The sequence below is a fragment of the Pinus tabuliformis genome, chromosome 6 (genome assembly GCF_031772625.1).
Source record: "Pinus tabuliformis cultivar Carrire ecotype Pingquan chromosome 6, CPIR1, whole genome shotgun sequence".
NCBI lineage: Eukaryota > Viridiplantae > Streptophyta > Pinopsida > Pinales > Pinaceae > Pinus > Pinus tabuliformis.
This window is the reverse complement of record NC_142292.1, coordinates 388,789,686-388,798,016: the sequence shown is the minus strand read 5'-3', so window position 1 is coordinate 388,798,016 and position 8,331 is coordinate 388,789,686. Positions and strand designations below refer to the sequence as shown.

The 8,331-nt window shown below is 38.1% G+C and overlaps 1 pseudogene across 1 annotated transcript; it reads left to right on the top strand.

The window, feature by feature from the left end:
• Positions 1 to 4,851: 4,851 nt before the first annotated feature.
• LOC149258960 (homeobox-leucine zipper protein ANTHOCYANINLESS 2-like) lies at positions 4,852 to 7,192 on the top strand (annotated as a pseudogene). Its single transcript, XR_016257157.1, has 6 exons — positions 4,852 to 5,194; positions 5,289 to 5,498; positions 5,607 to 5,784; positions 6,090 to 6,361; positions 6,475 to 6,570; positions 6,663 to 7,192. The product of XR_016257157.1 is annotated as a homeobox-leucine zipper protein ANTHOCYANINLESS 2-like (transcript).
• The last annotated feature ends 1,139 nt before the right edge of the window (positions 7,193 to 8,331 follow it).

The window sequence follows — 8,331 nt, the reverse complement described above, 5'->3', positions numbered from 1 at the left end:
GATATTATAGATCATATACTGAGCCCACAGAAGGCTGACTGACTCTATAGCATATGCACAGTGCATCTACAACATGTAATTTTTCAAGTTAATGAAAGATTACGATTTTTCCAGTGGAAAAAAAGTACGACATACTTAGTAAAACCTCAAGTCTAAAAGGAACGTGAATATTCATAAATGAAGATCTCATTCCAGAAGATCAAGCAGAATTAAGAAAGGAGGTTCAAAAGGTAAAAGAAGCTAGAAAGGAAGGAAAATGGGCAATAATCAGAGATAGAAAAGCCTTTATTCGAGATAGAAACCAAAAAGATAGTAATCAATAGCAATTAAACATGCTCCGGATCCTTTGTTGGAACTGTCGGGGCTTCCCATGGAACAAAGGCCCCAAGCTAAGTTGAATTTCAAATGTTGTTGATATTATTTTGCTTGTTGAAACTTGGGAGCACGAAGAATCTAAGGTCCCTAACATAGATGGCTTTACGCTATGGTCTACCTGGAACAAGCGATCCTCCCATAGAGGCATTGGGGGAATAGCTTGTTACATTAAGAAGAACATCTCCCCCCATGCTAGGATTTATAAAAATGACCCTCACAACCAATATAGTTGGATAGAGATCAGAGACATTAATAATAAAAAGTCCTACATAGCAATATGTTATTTTCCCCCCATCAATTCTAACTTCTATAAGAAGAAGAATCTAGATAAAACTAACCCTTACAATGGTTTAGATAATGATATTTCTAGCTTAAGGAATGATGGTAATATCCTTTTAATAGGTGACTTTAATGCTCGAACTTCAAACAACCAAGCTATTATTCTAAGCAATCATTCCAACCCTAATCCTCTTTGGTTAGACGAAGACCCTACTTTGGCTGATAGGTACAAAAGGAGCTATGAAGACCTCGGGGAAAATTTGTTTGGGTTGGAGCTAGTCAAGCTTTGTAGTGCTCAGGATCTCATAATTTGCAATGGTCTAAGGAAATGGCCCAATTCCATCAAGATGACCTGCATCCATGGACTTGGTAGCAGCGTGGTAGACTACGTTATTTCCGATCTCCCATTATACAACGAAATAATAAATTTTGACATCTTAAATGACCATGAACCTGACTCTGATCATTGGCCTTTACTTATAACTCTCAATTTTGTCATGGATAGAGTTCCCACAGAAAATAATACTTACAGCCAAAAGAACTTAATATTTGATAGAAATAAAAATGATCTCTTTCTAAATGAATTTAAAACTATTTTTCTTCCTCTATCTAGTATAGACAACATAGAAGACCTCTATCATAATTTTACTACAACCCTCTCATATTCTATTAATAAGTTCTCAATTGAAGTTTCAAATAATAAAAGAAATAGCAAAACCAATCCATGGTATGACAAAGATTGTAAAAGTGCGAGGAGAGCAATTAAGGAAGCTGTTGATGAATCTCTTAAAATGGATAAGATAAAAATATACAAAGTCCTAACTAAAAGGAAAAAGAGGCAGTACATTCGTCAAAGACAGGAGAATATCTTACACCTCTCTAAGGTAGCTCCTAAGAAATTTTGGAGGCAGATTCTGACTAGGAAGACTAAAGATAATAATAAAATTGCTCTTCACGATTGGAATTCCTATCTTAAAAAGCTTTATGAATCTCCAAATGTCATGGATAATTTGGAAACCCTGCTTACAACGAAAGAAGTTTTCTCTTTAGAAAACATTAAGTTTGGGGTTAGTCGCCTCGCTAATGGGAAAGCTAAGGACATTGAAGGTTACCAGGCGAAAATCTTAAAAATTGGAGGTCATTTCCTCATCCCCACATTCACAAGCTTTTCAATCAAGCAGTCAAGCAAGGGTTCCCTAAACCTTGGACTGAGAGCCTCATTATCCCTATTTTTAAAAGTGGGGATGCAAATAACCCCTCTAATTATCGGACAATTATGATTAGCCCTCTCTTAGCCAAGTTATATGGTAGTATTTTGGAAAAGAAGTTAAGCATATGGCTTGAAAGTGAAGGTAAGCGGGCTAAAGGCCAAGCAAGTTTCAGAAGGCATCACTAAACAACAGACCACCTCGTTACGCTTAGGATCATTGCGGAGGAATGTCGTAATGATAAATCCAATTTATTTTGTTGCTTTGTGGACTTTAGAAAGGCTTTCGATATGGTTCCTAGATACAACCTTTGGAATAGATTAGAAGAGCTAAAGGTTCCTCTCGAGTTAAGAGCTGCCGCTATAAGGTTATATGAGAATGTAATTGCCAAGCTAAAGAGCAATGAGGGGTGGTCGAAAGATATTAAGTGTAACATCGGAGTTAAACAAGGTTGCCCCCTCTCCCCTACCCTATTTGGCATTTACATCGATAAGCTTGAAGGCTACTTAGAGGAAGCAGGATGTGATGGCACGATCTTAGCTGGGATAGTCATCATCCTTCTTCTCTATGCTGACGATATTGTTCTTTTGGCAAGGTGCCCATCTGATCTTGATAAGCAACTCAGGCTTCTTAAGGATTTCTGCTCTACCATGGGTATGACTGTTAACACTGACAAAACAAAAGTTATGATTATCAAATCCAAGAAGGACACTTATGCTAATTTTATGTATGACAATAATAACTTAGAGGAAGTGTATTCTTGCAAGTACCTAGGAATTGATATTCATCACAAGCTCAACTGGAACCATAGCATTGAGAAAAGGATTAATGGGGGATGGAAAGCTTATTTTGGTCTTCAAAATAATTGTAAAACAACAAACCTTGTAATGTGGGATAAAAAGAAGTTCCTCTTTGAAACTTTAGTCAGTCCTGTTATCTTATATGGCTGTGAGGTTTGGGGTTGTAGCATCTCCAGAGAATCATGGAGAAAGATTGAGCAAATCCAGAAGCGTTTTATAACTTATAACCTGAAAATTAAAAGTAATACACCCTATCCTATTCTCCTTATAGAAGCGGGTCTTTCCCCTATTGAGAGCCTAGCTATGATTAGGCTTCTGCTATACAAGCACAAACTCAATAACATAGACGATCATAGACTTCCTAAGCTAGCTTTAAATTCTAGCCAAAACCACCTAAGGCTCAATCGGGGGTGGCGTAAAGACACAAGGGCCTGGTTAAACTATTGGGAGATCAACGAGAATGATGCATTGCAAGACATAAATAACATTAAAGATATTTTTATTTCTAAGTTCAAAGAAAAAATGTGGTGTGAGAAAGATTTAGCGGCTAAAAGAAAATTAAGTTATTATAAGAAGGTCATCAACCCCACCCTAGAAGATCAAAAGTATCTCTCTATTTTAACTAGCTCAAAGACGAAAATTAATATAGCAAAGATTAGAACGAATTCTCATGAGCTCCATAGTGAAACAAGTCGTTGGGTAGTTCCTAAAACACCATGGATGGAAAGGATCTGCCATATTTGTGAGAATAGGAACATCGAGGATGAAAACCACTTCCTCTTAGAGTGCCCCGCGTACAACCACATTAGATCTCAGTTTCACAATCTTTGTTACAATACCAACCTTCCTAGCCTTTTACAATGTCAAAATTATAGTGAGCTCGGAAGGCTTCTCTCCAAGCTTTTTGAGCATAGGAATAAAATCTTAAATCAAATTAAATAATTTGTTTTTAGGTCCGATAGACCAATTTTTGGTCTCAGGGGGGACGTTAACCACCACCATCATCATCATCATCATCATCAACTAACTAATATTTATAATAACTTTGATAACTAACAATTTTAGATTAATTTATTTTATGATTTACTTATTCTAATATATATTTATAATTATAAAATGATCCATTTCGTATTTTAATAAGAATATTAACTTATTTAATAAAGTTTTTAACCCTTATCTAAGTCAACTAGCCGTTTCCCGGTCAAATCTAGTCGTTGTCATTATAGCCATTACCTGGTCTAGAATGTTCTGCCCTATCTATTTAATATGCAAAGCGAGATCTGTTCATTCAACTTGTCTTGACGATGAACCACACTGGTTGGTTCGAAATGCGTCGACAAAGGTTTTCTACATGTGATTTATGCCGAAATTCTTCTTATAATTGTTATGGATCACAGAAGCCTCAATTCAACAATTGAATTTTCTTATTATGAGCTGTTTTATATAGAGAGTACTTTTTAAGTAGAGAAATATTATAAGATATTAAATGTTACCACTTTAATTTCTATATCTCACATTCCAAATATGCTAGGTGCAGAGAGGACATTTTCCAGGTCTGACATGGTTAATATTATCTACTAAACATTAAACTCAGAACGAAAGTGCCCAACCTAACAATGATTATCTGCTTCTCATCAAATTTATAACTCTGATTGAATATAATGGCCCAGATTTACTTAAAAATAACTCTCTAAATAAAAAGAAATGTATCAAGCAGCAAGAGGGGAGGAGAGAACTCATCTTTAAATCTTTTAACTGGCTCCTGCTTTGGAAGCGAAAAGATAAAAAGGGAATCAGAATTTAGCGAACAATAAATCTTTGAATTTCATGAGTCATGCAAACTAAAATTTGAATCGATTCGAAAACTCCGAAAAAACGAGTTTAAATCGCAATTGTTTTTGTAAGAAAGTTGTAATTATTACCATTTAGAACGCCATATTTGGTCAAAAATCATACCTGAAAAGACGACCGGAAAGAAGCGATTTAGTTTATGATTAGCCGACGGGTTTAAGGGGAAAGGCGCGAGTCAGTTAACGATTAGCCCACTGCAGTAGTTTTTTTTCCTGGTATTATTATTATAGGCTGCTTAGAAGGATGATCTAGAACAATCGATGGCTAATAAAAAAAAGTTTTGATAAATCTCAAATGGAGATTATTATGCCGTAAGGCGTTTCCCTTTGAGATTAACTTCCCTGTATGCCACTGTGTAATGCCTTGAGCCGTTGATCCATTGTGTTAGACGATTAAAAGAATCTCTTCCGTCCGATCATTATAGGCGGTTGCGCATTGTAAGTCGGATCATTATATGCTGGAAGTTAGTTATCCCTGTATGCCACTATGTAATGTTACCGATTCATTATCCTCGCAGCGCATCACATCTGGCAAGCATGCACTCATCAGGTTACCTGTATTCCCATGTTTCTAATGGCGAATAGGTATAAGGAAATGTTACCCTGCATGATATCCAGGGCAGCCACAGTCGATGTAATATCGAGCGGAATGGGCGGGACAAGGAACGGTGCACTGCAACTGGTAAGCTTCTAGGATTATTGTGGGGTATTTTTTTTTCAATTACCATTTTGTTTTACGTTCTGATTACTAAGATGCAGTTTTCTGTGACTTGCAGATGTATGCAGAATTGCAAGTGCTTTCACCGTTGGTTCCTGCTCGAGAGGTTTACTTTCTTCGATTCTGCAAACAGCACGCTGAGGGCGTATGGGCAGTGGTGGATGTATCTGTTGATGGCCTTCGAGATAATTCGCCTGCGGGATTTATGAAATGCAGGAGGTTGCCTTCTGGTTGTTTGATTCAGGACATGCCCAACGGGTATTCCAAGGTTGTGCCCGAATCCTATATCGCTGATAATGGGGAATAGGAATTATCAGGCGGGTACAGTAACCAATTAATCTCAGATGTAATGTATATGTGTTTGATGAAATATCAGGTGACATGGGTAGAGCATGCGGAGTATGATGTTCGTGGAGTGCACAGGCTTTACCGTTCTCTGTTAAATTCCGGGATGGCTTTTGGAGCACAGCGCTGGCTGGCAACTTTAAAACGTCAGTGTGAGTGCCTTGCTATTCTCATAGCAACAACGAACGTTTCAGCAAGAGATCCCACGGGTGAGAGCCACAGTGATGCCCTTTTCTTTTCTTTTTTATCGCACAGAGAACAACCAGATGTAGAAAATATATCAGGGCGGTTATCTAAATTTTTTTAGGTTCTTGATGATGGGTAAATTTAGGTTCTTGATGATGGTTGGAGTAAGCTTTTATGAGTGGAGTAAGCTTTTATGTTTTTTTATGATAAGTGAAGTGTTTCTTAGCAATTTTGGCCAATCTAAGTTTTTACTAAATTTGAAAACACAATTGTTTTCCTAAAATTCATCTTACGACACTAATTATGAGGAATGCATTCATCTGCATAGCCATACCGACTCCCAATGGGCGTCGCAGCATGTTGAGACTTGCGCAACGCATGACGGACAGTTTCTGTGCTGGAGTGAGTGCGTCGACTGTACACACCTGGAATAAGCTCTCTGGTAACATTGATGACGATGTTCGTGTTATGACAAGAAAGAGCGTCGATGACCCTGGAGAGCCACCTGGTGTCGTGCTGAGCGCGGCCACATCAGTGTGGCTTCCTGTTTCTCCGCAAAGATTATTTGATTTCTTGAGGGATGAGAGACTCAGAAGCGAGGTAAGGAATAATTGGACTCAATAATTCATAGCATGGCATTGTTTTTTCTGTTTCGTTTCATCCACAGCCAGTACTCTCTACTGACCACTAATAAAAAAAAAAAACTGGAGCAGTGGGATATACTGTCAAATGGAGGTCCAATGCAAGAAATGGCTCACATTCTGAAAGGACAAGATCCTGGCAACTGTGTTTCTCTTCTAAGAGCAAGCATATGTTCCTTTTCTTTTTCTTCGAAATGCTTCTTGGAGAATAATTCCTCTCATGAAACCCTAACCTTAACTGTGAATGTTTTCGATTTTAGGCCATGAATTCCAACGAAAGCAGCAACATGTTGATCCTGCAAGAGACTTGCACAGATGCATCGGGGTCTCTTGTAGTTTATGCTCCAGTGGACATCCCAGCCATGCATGTGGTTATGAGTGGGGGTGATCCAGCTTATGTTGCCCTCTTACCCTCTGGCTTTGCCATTCTTCCAGACGGACCAGAATGCAGGCCCCTTGCACTAAACCCTACTGGAAAGGGCGTTGGAGTCAACAGCCCCCGTGTGGGAGGATCTTAACAGTTGCATTCCAGATATTAGTCAACAGCTTGCCAACAGCCAAACTCACAGTAGAATAAGTGGAGACAGTGAACAACCTCATATCCTGTACCGTGCAGAAAATCAAGGTAGCTCTGCACTGTGAAGATGCTTGACATAAATCTCTCCCTCTTAATCCTCACTGTCTAGTTTTTTTGTGTCCCCATAAGCTTTTTTGTTTTTGTTTGGTCCATGCCAATCAATGTTTAACGTGCAAGGTAAGGGGAGTTGGCATTGGCACTAGGCAGTTATGAGGGGATCTCAACACCAATTTGCTCGCATTGAGCTGGGTGTTGATTTGTCCCTCATAGTAACAGCCACAACCACCTCCTCCTGCCTGCTTTCACCTTTGTCTTGGGATGGACAGCAATGGGATTACTGAGATCACATGATATATGTAACTGAAAAAAATTCATGAAGGATGCGTAGTGGAGTCAAGAACGCACCACATATATCCTTGCCAAGTGGTAAACAAAACTGAAACCAGCCAGACAAAGCTTCTTTCCTTGGCAATACAATTATCAAACAAACATGATGTTTGCACAAGTTTTACCACCATGCAAGGGTACTGGTTGGGGTATTGACTCCCCGCAAAATCTTAATCGTTTACTACTCTCATCTTTCAGTTAAACTCAATCATCCATTCATGTACATGATATGACATGACGACATTGATATTATTTAGCTTAATTGCAGGTTTTGGATGATAGGCTTTTGCATTTTTGTTCACTTATCAGGGTAGGTATGTTGTTTCTTTTGCTTGTTTAAATTCTGTTTATAATTCATTTCCTTTGTGCATAAGCCTGTGCATTAATGTGGTGTAGCAAAGGTTAATGCCTACAAGAATTGACAGTGTTAGTCAAATTTTTTTGGTTTCCTACATAAAAATCAAGCAGGTTTTGTTTTGAAAGCCCTTTTTTTCACTGCAATACAGAAAGTTGGTATGGACATTTTAGCCTTTTAACTGTGTGCTATCAATTACATATTTGAATTCAAGCAGAATAGTGAATGTGTCGAGCATGTTATATCATATAATACAAAACATTGACAATGATAATGAATATTTTCATGTTTTCATATAACATATCTGGAGTAAGATAACAACGTGATTGCTTTCTTTTGCTACAGTGCATTGAGCCTTATTGTTGAATGTGTCGAGCATTTCATTTTTCCGACTTCCAGTAATTTGGTTACTATCTAATGTAGTTCATCAACATTTTTCGATAAGCACCATGCTGATTGGTAGCACCATGTTGATTGGTTTGCTTTGAAATAAATAGCCGCCCAGAAGGTGGCCCGACCTTTTATAAAAATTCAACAATTCCAACTTCATAAGTCTATGTCAGATTGTTCTTGAATTAGTGAATTCTCTTGGTTTCCTAGGGTTTGTGGT